This window comes from Callorhinus ursinus, unplaced genomic scaffold (genome assembly GCF_003265705.2).
Source record: "Callorhinus ursinus isolate GAN/ISIS: 27379988/994484 unplaced genomic scaffold, GSC_fseal_2.0 scaffold2, whole genome shotgun sequence".
Taxonomy (NCBI): Eukaryota; Metazoa; Chordata; class Mammalia; order Carnivora; family Otariidae; genus Callorhinus; species Callorhinus ursinus.
The window spans coordinates 90960811-90980723 of record NW_027397064.1 but is presented as its reverse complement, the minus strand read 5'-3'; the positions used below and the strand labels follow the sequence as shown (position 1 = coordinate 90980723).

The 19913-nt window shown below is 41.5% G+C and overlaps 1 long non-coding RNA gene across 2 annotated transcripts in view; it reads left to right on the top strand.

Annotated features, from left to right (window-relative positions):
* Positions 1 to 19913, top strand: part of LOC141371125 (uncharacterized) — a 153550-nt gene that overhangs the window by 82796 nt on the left and 50841 nt on the right. The window lies entirely within an intron of this gene.

The window sequence follows — 19913 nt, the reverse complement described above, 5'->3', positions numbered from 1 at the left end:
AGGATGCGGAGAGCCACCAATATTCAGGTTGGAGGCACAGTACACAGTCACTTTTGGTGTATGCAGAATGAGCATTGGAGGAAGGAGGTATGGGCAAATGCCAGCTCCAGGCCCAGGAGCAAACATTTCAGAAAAGGGCTTTATTATCTCTTCAAGATTATTTTTATTTGTGAAACACACCTCTTCGGGGAAGAGGCCTTTTCTTTGTAAAAGTGCCTTGCCAAGGAGAAGCCCGGCAGGAGGTGGGGTCCTTCTAGTCTAAGAGAGGACTTGAAACTGGGAATCTCGTGTTCGAACAGCAAATAGGTTTAAGTTAAGTGGTTCTGGTTTTCAACTGCTCCTTTAAAAATCTTATTTTTGTTGATGTTTAAGATGAAATCACAGCTTGGAAGTCAAAAGGGCACTCCAGAACTTCCGGGTATTGAGTTCTGAGCATGTTCAGTGGTGTCTCTAGACTTTCTTTATAGCAGGGCTTAGAGGTAGAGATTGGTTAGAAGAGGGGTGGCTGGGGGACTTGGCTTAAAGCTCCGTTTGTGTAGTAAGCATGCCATTGTCACTTAGAATTATTGGTAGTGGCTTGGAGAACTTTTGAAGCTAAAGCCCCCAAGCCTCCTCCTTGACATCACCACTGATCTTGTCCTGAGCTTGTGTTTCTCAGAGTAGTACAACTGGAATTTTGGAATGGACCATTTTTCTTTGTGTGGGACTGTCCCATGCTGCAAAACTTTCGGTGTCCCCAGCCCTGCTCACTAAATGCCAAGGAATGGGGATTGGGGGTGGGGGGCATTGTGAGAACCAAACCAAAAATCATTCCCATATTTCCAACTGCCCTCATCAAAAACCATTAGGTTTATTTCAATCCTCAGGCAGATACTTTTTTTTTTTTAGAGGAGAATGTGGGTGAAAAATGAATAAACATATGTATCAGCAAGACAGAGTCACAGAGAGACCGTGTTATCTCTATCAGTGGATCTACATTTTTCCCCCACTCCATACCATTTATTTGCACAATACATGCTCATCAGTAACAGCTCTCATTAAAAGAAAACCTTATCCATCTACAAGATGAGGATAATAATTCACGTTCTACCTACTTCCTATAGGGTTATAAGCACAAACCTATAAATATAAAATTGCTTTGAGGAGTTTTAAGCATAATAGATAAAATGGTATGACAAATATGGAAGAAGGATGGAGTTCTCTCAAAAAAATTAAACATACAACCACTATACGAACCAGCAATCCCACTTCTGGGTATTTATCCAAACAAATTGAAAGCAGGGTCTTGAGGAGATATTTGCACACTCATGTTCGTAGCAACATTATTCACAATAACCAAGAGGTGGAAGTAAGCCAAATGTCCATTGATAGATGAATGGATAAACAAAATGTGGACAAAATACTTTGCAGACTATTATTCAGCCTCGGGTGCCTGGGTGGCTCAGTCAGTTAAGCAACTGTCTTTGGCTCAGGTCATGATCCTGGAGTCCCAGGATCAAGTCCCGCATCTGGCTCCCTGCTCAGTGGGGAGTCTGCTTCTCCCTCTGACCCTCCCCGCTCTGTGTTCTCTCTCTTACTCTCAAATAAATAAAAATCTTTAAAAGAAAGAATATTATTCAGCCTCTAAAAGGAAGGAAATCCTGTCACATGTTAAAATATGGATGAATCTTGAAGACATTATGCCAAGTGAAATAAAGCTGCACTGCCTCTAGGCTTGATGCTGCTAAATTCTAAATCCACTCTCTGTCACTTGTTTCAGATCTACAGCCCCGGGTAGGAGAAACCAGTGGATTGAGTTGAGTTCATGTGCCATGGCTAACAGGGTCAAGATAGTGAGCACATGACATTTTCAGCTTTGTGGTAGGAGGCAGGCCCTACTTGCCACCAAGACACACAATGGGGAATTTCCCCAGCAGAGGAAGGGGACTTAGACACTGAACAAATGACAGAAGTCCATTATGTATGTTTCCATTCCCAATCCAACCCAATGTAAGAATAGAGAGGCAAAAATCTTTCCCAGGAGATTCTAAGTCACTTTCCCTCCACCTCTACTCCTATCATTGCATATCTTGCTGTTTTAGAAACAACGATTTTGACAATCATTATATTCTATTTTCTTATGTCCTAATGACAACTAAACCATCATAGGGCTGTGGCTAACAGTGAGAAAAGCTGCCTAAATTCCAACTGCACCTATAGGCCTCACCCTGGGATGGACTCCAATGAGGATGCTCCCGGATCCAAGAATCTGAGACCAATTCTAGCTATCTTAATTAGTTTATTGGGAGTGTATCAGGACTTCTGGAACCAAAAAGAGGCCAGAAATGTGGACTTGGGAGTGGGCAGCAAATAAAGCAGCACTGAGGGCTGAGAAGCTGGTGTTTTAAGGAATGGTTAGGCCAACATTACCTCTGAGGCTGCTGGATTCTGGCATGGAAGTACACTACTGTTGGAAATTCTAGCCACCTCTTAGTCAAGATTTAAAGGTCATGAGCCTGCCCAGGCCACTTGCCTGTACCTTGATTCCTGAGGGTGGCAAGAGGGAAGATCTGGACTCAACCTCTCCCTTTTCCTAAGATTATTAACAAAAGAGAAATTTCCCCTAAATAGGAAGGGAAGCCAGATGCTGTACAGTAAAAACCAAAACAAAACAAAATCACGTAAGACACACACACACTCTCTCTCTCTCTCACACACACACACACACACACACGTCCATGACTACTTTTCTAGAAGCAAAGCACTGAGTAGTCTCCCTTATATTTTGTATTGGCCATTTTGATCCTACATTTCCCTATTTCAGGATCTATCTCTAAAATTTGATCTGTCCCTGTCTCTTCTACTGATACCTGTTCTTCCTCTTATCTCCTGTGGTTGTCATCAGTGCTGTTCACCAAATATTTCCATTTCTATTCCTTTTGGGTACATGATTTGATTATACTTTCTCAATCCCTTTGAGGTTGAATGTGCACATAGTTTTATTTTGGCCAGTTAGAAGGGAATGGAAGTGACTTTCATGCAGAAGCATTAAGAATCTGTGCCTGGGGGCACCTGGGTGGCTCAGTCGGTTAAACATCTGCCTTCAGCTCTGGTAATGATCACCAGGTGCTGGGATCAAGCCCCACACTGGGCTCCCTGCTCAGCGGGGCGTCTGCTTCTCCTCTCCCTGCCCACCCCCGTCCCTGCTTGTGCTCTCTCTTGCTCTCTTTGTCAAATAAATAAATAAAATATTAAAAAAAAAAAAGAATCTGTGCCTGATTTGCCCACACTCACCTCTCCCTGACATGGTTGGTGACATTGAAGCACATGTCCAGATGGAGCCTGTCAGCCTGGGTCTCTGAGGGCTTATGGTGGATAAAGCGACCAGCTAACTCAGTGGACATGAATCAGGGCAAGAAATAAATCTTACTTGCCTTTAAGATTTTAGGGTTGTTACTGGAGCATAATTAGACCATCCTAACTGGCCTACCTGATATTTCCCCTCCCTCCATCTCTAGCTGAGCTTTTCTGAAGATCTTAGATCTCCTTCTCAATCTAACAGCCTCAGCTTTTACCTCCACACACTAGAGTCAAATTGTGTTTCAGGCCTCCCACGCCCACTTCCAATTTCCACTCGGATACCTCTAAATTTTCAAAACATGCAGAGTTGAACTTCTCCCAGAGTTAATTCTTTGTAGAACTTCTCTATCTCTACTAGGTCACTGTCGTTTTTCTGCCCACCGAGTTCTAAATCTGAGACACCTCTTTGACTCAGTCGCCGCCTTCATCCTCACTTCTCATTAGTCACCAAATCCTCTTTCATCTTCATTCATGAGGTCTCTTGAGTTCATCTTTAGTGCTACTTACTATCTGCCACTTCCCAGGCTCTCTTGCAACAAGGAAAAGGTATAGGAATCAGTATTCATTTGCTAGCGCTGTCATAACTAAATACCATAAACTGGGGGTCTTAACCAACAGAAATTTATTTTCTCAAACTTTTGGAGGCTGGAAGTCCCCAGGCAAGGTATTGACAGGGTTTGTTTCTCCTGAGGACTTTCTTGTTGGTTTGCAGATGGCTGCTTTCTCAGTGTGTTCTTACATGGTCTTTTCTCTGTGTGCATGCACCCCTGGTTTCTCTCTCTCTTCTTATGAGGACACAGTCATCCTGGATTAGGGCCCCACCCTTATGACCTCATTTAACCTCAATTACCTCTTTAAAAGCCCTATCTCTAGATACAGTCATATTGGGAGTTAGACTTCAACATATGAATTTGGGGGGTAGAATACAGATCAGTCTGTAAGAGTCTAGCAATGAGTCACATTGGGACCAGGCTTTGACTCAGGGACTAGTGAGGGAAAGACACCATGCAGAAATAGTGGCAGAAGTCAAAGCCATATGAGCTCCTGGTTCAGAAATTATAATTGGGCTGGCAGTGGTAGAGATTGGTCTGAATTTGAGTTCCAGGCTCAAGCATTGCTCAGAAGTGGCACAAAAATGGGGCGTCTGGGTGGCTCAGTTGGTTAAGCAACTGCCTTCGGCTCAGGTCATGATCCCGGAGTCCCGGGATCGAGTCCCACATCGGGCTCCCTGCTCGGCGAGGAGCCTGCTTCTCCCTCTGGCCCTCACCTCGCCTGCTTCTCCCTCTGGCCCTCACCCCTCTCGTGTACTCTCTCTCTCATTCTCGCTCTCTCAAATAAATAAATAAATCTTTAAAAAAAAAAAAAAAGAAGTGGCACAAAAATGGCAGTGCAAACTGAAATGCCTCATATTTTGTGGTAGCAGCTGTGATTATCACATCAGACCAGTTCTGCAATGAGGTGAGCATCATTTCTAAAGTTTAGTTTCAAGGCTGATTCTCCAGTCTTCTTAACAATTCCATTTTGCCTTATGTATATTATGTTTACAATATGTGAGTAAAATAATATGGCCCTTGTAGCTTATTTGGTATAAATATTCAATATGACTTATATGTCTATAGAAAGTGTTTTGTTCAAATACTTTTTAAAATATTCATTGAAAATTATTTGGCCACTTTCAAATAAGAAAATGTCTTTGTGATTGAGATCATCTACATATTAGAATGGCTTGGCCAAGTTGTAGGGCCTGAGTCTCCCATATCTTTTGCATAAACTCCCTTTCTACCTAATCACTTAGAATTGACTTCTACTGCTTGAAATAAAAAATCCTGAGGCTTAGATTATGGTAACAGGCTCCCAACCTTGTGCCTATACTCTAATTTATCTTAAGAATCATTGTCAAACAAATATTCCTAAAACACTGCTTTCATCATGTCTATTTCTATCTACAAATTTTTAGGGAGACTTGAATGTTGTGTTAGCATTTTGTCCTCTCAGTTGCAAGTGTCAGAGTACTAATTCAAATTAACAAAAGCAAAAAAGGGTCACTTATTGGCTGTCATAGCTATCAAGTCCAAAGGGATAAAACTTCAGGCGTTCAGCATTCAGGGGCTCAAATTATATTTTTAGGGCTATGTCTTTCTTCATTCCCAACTCCCTCCATGTGTCACCAAAGATAGACTAGTTACTTGACCTTTGGAGGAGAAAAAGATACAAATTCTCTGTCTCTGTCTCTCTCAGCAAAACTGAATGATTCTGCACGAGTCATGGGTTCTTCACTAGGTCAATCACTAGGCCAGTCAGTGTCCAGAAGGATAGGATTCCAGTGGGCCAGCCTGGGCTGTGCACTGACTGCTAAGGTGGGAGAGGTGGCCACAGTTCAGGCCCTCTAGGCCAGGGAATGCCAGTTTCCCCAAAGGACAAACTGTGCCAACAGAATAAGTTCAGAAACACACCAGGTTTTGTGGGCAGTGTATTCTCCAGTCCTCCAAATCACACTGGCTGGTTTCCAGTTCTACCGGCAGCTATGGTGTTCTGGACACTAGTGATGACCCTGACCTTTCCCAGGAAGAAGCTGCCTGTGTCTGAGGGAAATAAGCTTTCTCTGGACGTGAGTGGAGATTGTCCTCCTGGGCCAGACAGCTGTGTGCCGTTTCTGCTTTCCACCCTACCTCACTGCTTTTGAAGCTGATCTAATTCACTTTTCACTAGTGCTGGCAACATCACCAATCCCTCTTTCTGCTCACAGCCCTGCAGGAAGCCATATGTGGTCTTTTGACAGCCCACTCCTTGCACCCAGGGAGAATTGGACCCATTGTTTCATGGGTTTCCTTTAGGCTAATCTGAGGAGTGTGAAAGAACCCATTTAAAGGGGTCTGATGAATAAGGACAAAATAAAGATCAAACCCAGGCACAATCAAAAGCTGTTTGTTAACAGGCAAGATGTTCTTCAAAGCATTTATCAGGAGCCAGGGGAGACTTATCTTGCAGCATTATGTGGAGAAAGTAGGCGGGTCTGAGGGCACTCATTTGAAGTTCTAAACAGATGACCACTGGCCTGGCAGCTGGGTTAAGAATTATGAGTAAGTCTCTTGGGTTAAGTGGGCAGCACTGGTAGATAAGTATCTGGGAAAAATAACAAATCACATAGTAGGTAATGTTTATTGGGCAAGTCCTCCAAACCCTCTGTCCTTCACCAACTTCTAGTAAGGAGACACATCCTGTAAATTTTCCTAATCCTGATCACCGGTTTAGGAAATTGAGCTATTCTTGTGTCATATAAGCCTTGTATCCACTTTTGAGATGATAAACGAATGCAGAGAGGCATTAACTTACTCAAACCAGCACGAGACTGGGGTGTGATGCTACTTCCAGGGCTGGCCTGTATAATGTCTGCTATTAATGGTAATAGGTAACATTTATTGAATGCCTATCATATGCTAGGTAGGCATTGTGCCTAAATGATCTCATTTGATCCTCAACACACCCTAGGCTCTTATTATCCCCATTTTACAGATGTAGGAGTTGAGACCCTGAGAAGTTCATGTAATTCATACATAGCTAATATATAGTAGGGCTGGGAGCTAAACCTCTATGGCTTGCTCTATCCAAAGCCTGTGCTCTTAATAGCTTATCATACTGCCATTTTAACTAGACCCACCAAGGACTTCATCGCTCTTTTCCTTAGAAAATGGGAACTGAGTTTTTCATTTGAAACTTCAGTCATTGGGAGGGAGAGGCCGAGGGACATAGAAGTTAAAGTAACTCAGCTGAACTGTAATGGTTCGCAGAATTGATCCTAAGGGATAGATTTTTTTCTTATTATAAAAGACAAGCTATGGGTCCAACACCAACAGATTTAAGGAAATGGGGTAGTGGTGGCAGAAAGGGTACCCAAAATGCAGTTACTCTGATACCCATTTGAGTTAATGTTTATAATGGTTCCTGTCAGCATATCACTCCTTAAAGGAACAGTTACAAACTGTGTTGCCCCAAAACAGTAGCCATTATAGTAGCTATTTAAATTTAAATTAGTTAAATAAAATTTAAAATTCAGTATTTCAGTTCTATTAGCCACCTGTCAAGTACCCAATAACAGATGCAGAGCATTCCCATCATTTCAGAAAGTTCTTTTGGACAGCACTGCTGCAAGACCTCCCTTGACCCATGCTGCATGCTAGTTACCACCTCATTTCTTCCTGCTCTTCCCTGCGAACTTCTGGAAAGCGTGGGCTCTACTTGTTATCTCCGCTTCCCCACCTCCCTTTCTCTCCTCAGTCCACTCCATGCAGGCCTTTCATATCAACCACTTGACCAAACACTCTTTTTCCGGGGTCATTAATAATCCACATTTGCCCACCCCAGTGGTCAGTATCCTCACCTGGTCCATCCTCTCAGCTTCGTGGGATGCTATGGGTCACACTCTCCCTCTTCATACACTTCCTTCTCTGAGCTTCTGGAAGACCACACTGTCTTGGTTCTCCTCCTACCTAAATGGGACACATGGCGGTCTTCTTTACTCCCTTGTCCTCCCCAACACGACCTCTTATTATGGGGTCCTGGAGCTCAGTGCTCCAATCCCCTGTCTTAGGCATCTACACTCTCTCCATGGGTGATCTCAACAGCCAGAGGGCAGAAAGCATAGCACTCAGCTCCTGGGCTTAAAGCCCTGCAGTGACTTTCCATTGCAACCAGAATAAAATCTGGGGTCCCTACTGTGGCTTTCAAGGCCCTGAATGAGATAGCCTCTGCCTTCCTCTCCCTCTGTTCTATCTGTGCTGGTTTTCTCTCTGTCCTTTGGCCAGGTTGTTTGCTCCTGGCTTGGAGCCATTGAATTAAACTCCTCTCTTCCAGACTTTTCAATGGCTGATGCTTGTCATTATTTGGGTCTTAACTCAAGTATCACCTCAGAAAAGTTGTCCTTGACCATGATTCAGCAGCGCTCTCCTTCACACACTAATGTATCTTGCCCTATTTTATTTTATTCATGGCATTTATTAGTATTTGAACTTTCCTTATTTATTTATGTTTTATGGTCTGTTTCTGACATTGGCATATAAGCTCCTTGGGGGCAGTTCTTCTGTTTCTCTTATTTACCACTTAGTACCTACTACAAAGTTTGGCACATAGTAGGTGCTCAATTAGGGCTTCTTGACTTAAAATGTTTGCTGACTAACAATTTGTTCAGGGATCACAATGGGGATATTAGGACTATAACAGACTCCCTCAAGAGTCAATCAGAGACAGAGGAAGGGCCAATTGCTGTTAGTGTGATATACAGGCAGGAGTAGATAGCTTTGTTGAATGAGTTTTTTGCCCCTGGACAGATTGGCATGGCCCATGTTTTAAACCAATTTCCTTCATATTTTGTGACTCTACCTATACCTTAAGAATGTCAGTTTCCCTTAACCTTTTTGCTGATTTCCTCTCAAAGATGTCAGCCCAACATCAGTATGACTTTGGACAAACCATTCATGGGCCTTGGTTTCTCTATCCATAAAGCAGTTTGGTTTTTAGTAGAGAATTCCTACTTTCTCTCAGCATTACATTTCTAATTGCCTGATGTCACTTTAAAGAACTTTTGGTTATGCTCTTTCCGAAAAGTAACAATAATTTATAAAAGACTTTAAAAATAATTTCACTGCTAAAATATATCCTAAGGAAATAGTCATAAATTTGAAGAGAGATTTATTCACAATTATGGTCATCTTAGATTTATTAATAATAATTAAAAAGTAAGAAACATTTAAATAATCAACAGTAAGAAAGGCTAAATAAATTCAGATACTTGTATGTTTAAATATTAAAATATTGAAATATTGGACTAAAAATTCCAAGAACCATCAGAAACGCAGATTTCCCCCAAAATACGATAATGAGGAAAAAATTTTATAATTCATGTTAAATTGTTTATAATTTCAAGCTATAAAATACCTGTATTCATAGGAAGAAAAGCTGGAGAAAATAAAAATGTAACTTGCAATTATCTCTAGGGCATGAGATTAGTTTTCTTTTTAATATTTGTTATCATTTTCCTAGGCAATGAGTATGTAGTTCTTGGCAGCCAGTGAATTAAGTTTTAGGCAGGAATGGATTCCAGTGTTAGGAATTTGGAGTTGCAAGTCTCAGGTTTAGTACAGTTTAGCTCAACAAATATTTATTGAATGCCTTTTATGAGTCAGTTACTGTTTCACGAGCTGGGGATAAAACATGGATAAGGCAGAGTCTGGTCTAAGAGACAGACTGAAAACTGCCAGGAAGGTTATCACAGGGTGCTGTGGGAACATGGGGAAGCAGAAGAGTGTGTTTGGGAGAGAGCTATGAAGGGGACACAGAGCTTCAGACAGTTTCCTGAAGGTTCTGGGTCCTGGTTCTGGTCCTACTTACTTGCTCATGACCTTGGGCCAGCCATTTACCCAGTAAGCCTCTCAGTTCCCCATCTATAAAATGGAAATAACACTACCAACCCTCTCTACTAAAGCAGGTTGTGATTTTTGCAGATCATATCAAGACAGAGTATAGAAATGCTTTTGGCACCTGAGAGGAGTTATCAGGGGCTTATGGATTTAACCTACTAAAGACAGCAGGAAGTAGAAGCCTTGATTTAATGATTAACAGCTCAGCAAGGCCTGAGGCCAATTGGATGACAATTCCCTTGTGTCTTGGGTGAGGTTGCTACTTCTCCCTTCCTCTGAGCCTAGCAGCTATTTTGTGGTATGTCATCACTCAAAAAGGTACAGAAAAGCTGATATGGGGACAAAATGGGTCTCCGTGGGAGATTCTCAGCTTCCACATTGTAGAATGCCCTCCTTTTCCTTCCTGGCTTTAGCTCTGGGGCATAACCTTCTGAAATCATGTTTTATGACTGAGAGGAAATTGTGCTGCAGTTGAGGACCCCAGTCCCTATTATTTTGATTCACAAGCCTGGGTACTGTCTGGAATTAGACTAGCGGGCTTTGGGGCTGGAGCACTGATGTTCAGTTTGCAGCTGTTGAAGCTGGATTCTTTTGTGTCAGTGGCATCTCCCATTGGCCCCAGTCCCTGGGTTACCACACATTTCAGAACAAAAGGCTGAAGCTCCTCCTTGCATGGCCAGATCTCACAGATCTGCATACTCAGGAAGGCAAAGCCACCAGAGATGGGATTTGGTAGTTCACGAAAATAGTCAGGGAGTGTGCTTCTTCTGCTCTTCTTTTGGGGTAGTGCTGACTCTTCCCTAGGAATTCTTGCATAGAGTAGTTAGTTCATTCTTTCTCAGTTTCTCTCTCTCCCTCGGCTCTTTCTCCTTTTTATTTCCTCTCTCCTCTTCCTCCCTTTCATTTTCAACAAATATTTATGGACAATCTATTGTGCATCTGGCACTGTGTTATGCACTGTAGGGAAAACAAATTGAAAATGCTCTCCAAAATTTTAGATGAATACTCAGGAACTTTTGGAGAGCTATTACTACCAGGCGAGATGATCAGGGCAGAGTTCATAGGGTTCTCTTGGTAAGGCTCCATGGGAAAGGTTTTTTTACTACTGAATTTTATAGTAGAGCTAGAGTCTAGATGTGCAGAGAGAAAGTAGAGAGAATGGCCCAAACAAGGGCCTGGAACCGGGACCAATTGCAGTGGAGGGTAAGGTGCCAGAGTGGACAGAGCCCAGCCTGCCTTTGTCTCTCCTGTCTCTCACAGGGGATGGATAAAATCTCACTCAGCCATGAGAATTCCCTTTCTTAGCATAAAACCTTCCCTTCTTCTTCTGGTTCTAAAGGAGTAATCCTGTATGTTTGGGCTCTTCTGAAACTTTCAACCTCTTGCTGAAGAATTTTGGCATAAAAAGAGTAAAATGGAAACATTAATACCTCCAGTTCAAAGAAGGTCTTTCCTTTTAAGTTACAGAAAGCATTGGCATCATAATTAGCAGCATCCATGTTTTTTATCTGCCTGTTCTTTCTGTGTGACACTAAATAAAACCATTTTATAATTTCAGCCCCAGACCTTAAGAAGTTGAAACTTCAATGAATTGCATACTGCCTTGAAGACAGGCACTGTGTCCTATTCTTGTAACCCTAATACGGTGCTTTGTAAAAGTTTGTTGACCAACAGTACTAATGTGAACAGACGTATAAGAGCATGTATTCTGAAAAATCTGGAAATAAGAATAAAGAGGTAGCAGCCCCATTTTCCAGGAAGACAAATTGAGACAAAGTGCACGAAGAGCTTTGCTTAGTCTTTCTGCCAGAATTTGACAAGTTTCTCCTCTGAATTGTGGCCCTGTGGTGAGCTCTGCATGGCCTTGGCAGAGTGGGGCCTGTCATGTCTACCACATGGTTGCTCCCCTGCAGTGCCAAAGGATGAGGCCATTTGGAGACAATCACCTTCTGTCTCTGGGCTTTGACATCTGGAAGGTGGACGACCAACAGGCCTTGGCTGGGCCTCTTGGCCTTTCAGCTTGCCGCATGTTTGTTGGAAGCTGTTTTTCAGGAGAAAGCTGTGGCGGTGAAGGTCACCTTATGGACAAATAATTCCGGTCCAGGGGCACCAGATGCAATAGGGAGTCTGAGGCAGTGAACAAATGAGCAAATGACTTTGTCTTAAAAGAAAGTAAGATTTCAACAGAGCTGTGAGTGTCCTTTGCTCAATAGGATTGGCAGTCTGTAGACAAACGACTGAGGGTGGTTTGGTTAGAATCCAATTTTAGTAATTAGTTCTATTCACAATAAGGCATGTTAATAGGTCCCATGTTGAGCAGGCAGAATCCCCTGCCTCAGGTGCCAAGTGCCAATTAATGAAATCAACATTCAGGTCCCCCAGGTAAACAACCATTCTATATCCTTTCTCTTGGAGCTCTAGGTAGGCATTTCTCCCAGTAGCACAGTTCGTAGATAGACTGTAAGCTCCAAGAAGACAGGGGTCATTCTTGTTTTGTTCACCACTATATTCTCAGTTGCCTGGCTTACCTCGAGTGTTTGTATTAGATTGTAAAACAAACAAACAAACAAAAAAAACCCAAAAAACAAAAAACCAGTAATTTTCCCCCTCCCTCTATTCTTGCCTGTTGGAATATGACTTTGTAGTTCCCGGTCTTGGGACTTGATTTGGATATACAATATGACAGAAGCTCATGGTCTCAGTTCTGGGCCTAGACTTTAAGAGCCCTTGCACACTTTTCTCCTTCTTGAACCCTGCAGAGCCTCTGTGTGAACAAGGTCAGGCTTGCCTGCTCAAGAGCAAAGGATACATAGGCCCACTCACTCTTATCACCCCAATTGACAACCAGCCAACCCCTAGAAGTACAGTGACCTTGATGATCAGTAGCTGACCACAGATGCATGAATGAGTCTAGCTGAAACCAGAAGGATTATCCAACTAGGCCCAACCCAAAAGATCACCCAAGAAATATGGACTAAGGAAATGGTGATTGTTTAAAGCCATTAAGTTTGAGGTGGTTTGTTACGCTATAAAAGCTAATTGATTAAGTACCCAATGTATATTTGCTGAGAGATGAATGGATTATTGATTGAAAGTCAACCAGTCCTGGCTTGCCCAGATACTTTCTTTTATATTATTGTTTTCCTTTTTCTTTTTTTTTAAGATTTCATTTATTTATTTGACAGAGAGAGACACAGCGAGAGAGGGAACACAACAGGGGGAGTGGGGGAGGGAGAAGCAGGTTTCCCGCGGAGCAGGGAGCCCGATGCGGGGCTCGATCCCAGGATCCTGGGATCATGACCAGAGCCGAAGGCAGACGCTTAAGGGAGACGCTTAACGACTAAGCCACCCAGGCACCCCTGTTTTCCTTTTTTTTCTAACACTTACCACAAGCAGAATTATCTTGTTCCCTTAATGGTTTGTTTATTTATTTACTGTCTCCTTTTCAAGTATGGAAGCTCCACGAGGATAGGAGGATATCATACCTAATGTTACTCATCTTTCAATTCCTATGGTCTGGAGCAGTTCTTTGCACATTGTGGGCTCTCTAAATATTTACTGAATGAAAGAGTGGGGCACATAATGGGCTATCAATAAATATTTATGAATGAGGAGTGAATGGATTTCATTAATATCCCTTATAGTGAGGCTAGATGAGCAAAGAGCTTGGGAAGTGGGTATCACATCTATTGGCTAAGGTATCCTTCACTTTGTGTGTTTTCCTGGACCCTCTTAGGGTCCTTGGCTGGGTCTGAAAATTAAACTGACAAAGATTAACAGGAGAGAAACAAATGTATTTAATATAAGTTTTATATCACATGGGAGCCTTCATAAGGAAATGAAGATCTGGAGGAATGGTTAAACCTGAATATTTTTGTGCTAGGTTTGATGAAAAGTGGACAGTCATGTAGGCCAAAAAAGCATGAGCTAATTGTAATAAACTCAGGGAAACATAGTAAAGCCTGTTTGTTCAGAGTCTTCTCTGCATCCCTTTGTTGTTTGAGGTAAGGATGCTCCTTTTTTCTGGCAATAGGGAAGGCACCTCCTATATGAGGGCTTTATGAGGGGAAAAGAGGGAAGGGGGAGCGACCTTCCTTCTACTTTTTTCTCAAACTCCTTCAGGTCAGAATATTCAGTATGCCAAGATCCCATATTTTGGGGGTAGTGTGTTCCAAACCCCATCATCCTTAATTTTTTTCCTTATAAGTCATTACTTATTAAAGCGTAGCAGGTAAAAATAAAGAACTTTACTTTTGTAGAGCTATTGTTATATTTCTTTTCTTCTACCTCAATTCTTAGACACTTATTTCCCTTCCCCAGGGATTGACAGCTTCATTTTGAAAAAAATATAACACAGTAAATGAGTAGATTTGCACTCAGGTTGGAGTCTTATTACAAAGTAGCCAAACACATGGTAGATTTCCCTTTGCCTTTGTGGTCAGGGGCTCTAGCATCTAAACATCAGTTGCAAGAAAGAGATAGTCCTTGATTTTACCAGAAAGCTCTAGTGCTGTTAAATCTGTCATCTTCCACTTCTAGGGTTGAAAAAAAATTTTTTTTTAAAGATTTTATTTATTTATTTAATTGACAGAGAGAGAGAGAGAGAGAGACAGCGTGAGGGGGAACACAAGTAGGGGGAGTGGGAGAGGGAGAAGCAGGCTTCCGGCTGAGCAGGGAGCCTGATGCAGGGCTCAATCCCAGGACCCTGGGATCATGACCTGAGCCGAAGGCAGACGCTTCACGGCTGAGCCACCCAGGCGCCCCTAGGGTTGAAAAAAATTTATTTTATTTTATTTTTAAAGATTTTATTTATTTATTTGAGAGAGAGAGAGAATGAGAGATAGAAAGCTCGAGAGGGAAGAGGGTCAGAGGGAGAAGCAGACTCCCTGCTGAGCAGGAAGCCCGATGCGGGACTCGATCCCGGGACTCCAGGATCATGACCTGAGCCGAAGGCAGTCGCCCAACCAACTGAGCCACCCAGGCGCCCTGGTTGAAAATTTTTAATTATATGTGTTTGAATGATTTGCTTGGATTTTCTCCATTGAAAACATCACCAGTGGAAAGTGCTATTCAACAGGTTATAGTTTCAGTTAAACAAGAAGAATAAGTTCTAGAGATCTTCTGTACAAAATTGTGCCTATCCTTAGCAATACTGTTTTGTTAAGAGAGATCTCATGTGAAGTGTTACATGTGTTACTACAACTTTAAATAAAAGGAATATAATATAATAAAAAAAGGAATGTAACTTATTGGGATTGACAGAGTTCAGAGCATCCCTATCTCTGAAGACAAAAGGTACACCAAGAGGAAGTGAACCAACAGGCCCTGCTAAGTTTTCCCCAGTTTACCACACTTACCTCATACTCTTTTGTCCTCTCCTGGTTTTCCATGACTATCCGCTTTTCATCAAAACTAGTATAAAAAAATACTCGGGTTGAACTGTTTCTTCAGGTCTTCATTTCCTCATGAAGGCTCCGGTGTCATGTGAAAGTTAAAATAAATAAATTGTGTTTGCTTTTGTTAATCTGTCTTTGGTCGGCCCAATTTGCAGGGGCCAGAGCCAGAGAAGCTAGGAGGGAAGTAGGAAAAAGATGATATTAAGAAGAGAGTAGTGGCAGTTTTTGTGATTCTAAAGATTAGTTCTTTGGCTATGATCAGAGTCTGAGAGTGGGAATATCACTCATGCTGTAACAAATACATCCTTAGCATTTACAAAATGAAAACCATTTTAAAAAGCACCACCACCATCAGTAGCATCATCAATAACAAAAGCAACAACAACAAAACTTTGTTTCTAAAATTCCCTATCTCAGGGACGCCTGGGTAGCTCAGTTGGTTGAGTGTCTGCCTTTGGCTTGGGTTGTGATCCTGGGGTCCTGGGATAGAGCCTCATGTTGGGCTCCCTGCTCAGGGGGGAGTCTGCTCCTCCCTCTCCCTCTACTCCTCCTCCCTCTCCCCCGCCCCCCATGCTCACTCTCTCTCTCAAATAAAATTTAAAAAATAATAAAAAGTAAAATAAATAAAATTTCCTATCTCTTCCTTACTCTGCGCCTACCTCAGATATTTACCTTGGCTTCTTGGCATTTAGCTTCTTAGAGGAAATAAAGGTTTCCTTTATTTACTCATATTTGTTTTCTGCCTTAGATCTAAATAGGCAGAGAAATGACACAGAAGACAATGCAGACAAGATCTGCACTTTAAAATCTGAATTATACTCATTCACTTGTTAATCAATAATAAAATTGCAATGCACTCTTAACCTGCAACATACACCAAATGAAGTCTTTCTCATTGGCTGTTGTTAGTGAGCTAATCTCAATGTTTTGGAAGGAACAAAATGTGTAATTAGTATTTCATTATACAGCTTCGTTTTGAAAAAGTATAACACAATAAATGAGTAGATTTGCACTCAGGTTGGAGTCTTATTACAAAGTAGCCAAACACATGGTAGATTTCCCTTTGCCTTTGTGGTCAGGGGCTCCAGCGTCTAAACATCAGTTGGAACAAAGAGATGGACCTTGATTTTGCCAGAAAGCTCTAGTGCTGTTTAAATCTGTCATCTTCCACCTCTAGGGTTGAAAAAAAAAAAAAAATGCAAGAGTCAAGGAATGGATTACTTTCTAGTGTAGCATAAGGGGAGGAAAAGTTTTCCTGGATCCTCTTATGGTCCCTGGCTAAGTCTGAAAATTAAACTGACAAACACAGATAAATAGGAGGAAAGCATACAGATTTATTTATTTATTTATTTTTGGTTTCTGCTAACATTTATTTGAGAAAATTTACACAAAAATCCCCAATCCAACATTTACAAGTGAATCTGTAGAAATCCCACATGCCTCTTTCCATTAAACAAACAGAAAAATGGCTTATGACAGGAGTTTATGACAATGATATAACAGCACTTAAACTGTATCATTCCTATCTATATCATATAGACTGTGTTGAAAAGGCTCAAAATGGAGGAAAGCAGATAAAATCCCCATTTTTAAAGCTGATTTACTCTTGCACTAGCCTTCTATCAAAGACAAATAATTTTTACTTTTTCGATAAAATCAAGGTGTAATTATCAATGAACTTTAAACTGAAAGCACAAATGTCTGAGTTGTTATTTTTGGCATGAAAGTGAAAGGGAAGGACATGGAAAAAATCCCAGTTTCACAAAGTCACATTCGGGAACAAAAACATCAGTAAAATAAAATATTCTCCTATCTTCTTCTTTGCCATTTTGTCAAAACAGAAGAATATAACCAAGTGAAGAACTTTCATTGCTTCTGAAAAAGGGGAAAGGCACCAGTCAGAAATATGAAAGAGTTTCTTATTAGGCTAATGGTACAGAACAAAATTTGACCTTTATACAGATTTATTTAATATCAATTTGACATGACATGGGAACCTTCATAAAGAAATGAGGGCCCAAAGAAACAGTTAAACCTGAGTATTTTTATGTTAGATTTGATGAAGAGTGGACAGTGATTGGAACATGATCGGTTAGAGTATCAGATAAGTGGAATACACCAGGGAAAACTTAGTAAGGCCTGCTTGCTTGGCTTCTTCTCAGTGTCCCTTTGTCTTTGGAGACAAGGATGCTCCTTTCTTCTGAGGATAGGGAAGGCACCTCTCACATGAGGGTTTTATGACCTGCTTCAGGGGTGAAGGGTGGTGGAGGTCAGAGTGACCTTCCTGCTTCTGCTGTTTTCTGAAACTCCTTCAGCCTAAAATATTCTATATGCCAAGATACCATATTTTGGGGTATTGTGTTTTGAACCCCACCATTAGACATTTCAGACACTTTGGGCATTCTCACAAATTGTAGTCATTTTTACTTTAGGTGTAGGGAAAGGGAGGTGGGGGAGAAAGTTCCTTTTGCCACTCAGATTACGCCTCCCAGATAATTGCTGACATTGCTTCTCTTCAAGCCTGGCTCAGACCATGAGCCACACATGTCAAATGTGACATGAAATATGTGACTGGCAGAGTGCCCAGTTCTCAGAAAGCATTTTATGGAGGGATTCAACTGGTCGGTTAAATCTCTCGATTTTTCTAAGTGTGTGCCCGTTCCCTTTCTGGTTCTAAACGTTTGCTTTGTCAGGATCTTTCTTTTCACTCCTCTTTTCCATGTGGGGCTTTCACATCATTCCTTTTCCTTAGTCTGGTTTTTGGGCCATTTATCTGGCTTTCAAATCAGCCCATCAGGGCACTGACTTCAGGGGGTGAGTGAAAAGAAAGGAGTCCAGAGGAAGGCCCACCTGCACCTCTGCCTGTCACTGACATCGTCAAAAGGAATTTATTAAGCACTGACTTGTGCCTAATCTCCCCTAGAGTCTAAGTTTATTGTTGAGAAATCTCAGACCTTAATGGGTATCCAAGCGTTTCAGATTCAATTGCAGATGAGCCTTAATGGCAATTCAAATGTTTGAAGACAGTGTTCCACAAATTCTTCTCATTCTTTTATTCAATTACTGCTTGTTATTATCGGTTTATAAATTGATTGCACTAGACTTACGCTTGCTGAGCAAATTTTTATAAAGATCTCAATCCAGGAAGTCAATGTCGGTGGCATCTTTAAGCTAATTCTTCTGCTCCGGACAGCACACCCAGCCTATGCTTCCCATTTTCCCCTATCAGTGCCCGGACCCTTGCTTGCACAGCCAGGACATCAGATCATGAAAAGCCCAAGAACAGGGATCAAAATGTGGATGACAGGAAGCTCAGCAGGAGGATATTAACACTAATTAGAATACTTTTTTCTGACCACAGATAATGATGGCTTTCTTTGTTCAGCATCATGAGTAAATCCCCTCACTACAGATTTCCATACTCTGAACCAATCTGAGCATCTGGATGGAACTGCTGTTATGGCTGAATTAGCCATTCCAATTAGAGAAAGTAGGGAGTTGCCTCCGTGTTTCGATTCCCCAATCATCTGTGATAACTGGATTTAAGGGGTGTTTATGAAGCCGTTCTTGGAAGGAAGACGCATTAACTATGACATGACCTATTAAGCATGTGCAGAAGTTATGAGCTCAGAAAGGGTAGGGACACACATAAGTATTTTGAATTGACACTTAATTTTTTTCCCCCTCACTGTGCTGGCTCTGTGCTGAATTAATTCCATTTTTATCTTGCTTTTAAATAAAAATTTATGGATGGCAGCTGAGGTCCTTCTTAGGATCTTTATGATTTGGGATTAAGATCCTTAAGTATCTAGGCAACTCATTAGCATGTGCACTCTAGCCACTTGTGTGGAGTCAGTGGAGGAAAGGAAATGAGGGAGAAGGATAGGGGAAGAACAAAGAAACAAATAGGTGGCCATTTTTAGATAATAATAATACTAGTTATAATAATTATTATTAAAATTATTATTTCGCTGAAGCAATTAAAAGCCTTCCTTTAAGGGCTAAAGATCGCATGTGGCCTCCAACTGTAGCAGAATAAGCATCTTGGTCAACATTTAAATTCATTTTGAAATTAAGGATTTAAACACCTAATTTAAATTCTAAACCTTGAATTTTAAAAAATGTTAGGAAAACAAACATTCAAACAAACATTCTACTACACAGAAATCTAAAGGCACTTTTGAGATGAGAAGCAGTGAGCTTATATCCTTTCCAGATACACAGTATTACTCTTTCAACATATGCATCTTTGACCAGCCCATTCAGAGGCTTTTTTGCCAGTGGGGGATTTGGGCAGGGCTGAGTGGATATGAAGACTAATGTGTAACCTTGACCCTGCATCCCAAATACTTCCAAGCTAGAGAGTCTCCTTTCCACCCCACTAATAATAAGGTAGTGGTGAATCTCAGAATGTCCCTTCGTTGGCAGACTCTCTGCTGTGGCTTTTACCTGCTGGAGCAACCCCATGGGGAATTAATCACATGGAGTCATATGTCATGGAGCATGAGGAGTTTTTATAATGTAGCTCCTTTTATAGGGTTTGAGCTGGCCTACCCTTGACCTTTGGGGTTCTGGGTAAAAGTGCCTCCTGTGTACTTTCTATGAACTATCCCTCCTGGTCAGCATAAACTGGCATTACCCAGTGTTAGAATAGCTTCTTAAAGTGTTCATAACCATTTTCCTGAAAGGGAGATTCCTTGATGCTTTCCTGACAGCTTTTCAGTGTTTAATAAGTTTTCTTTTATCTCTGAGCTGCACCTACACT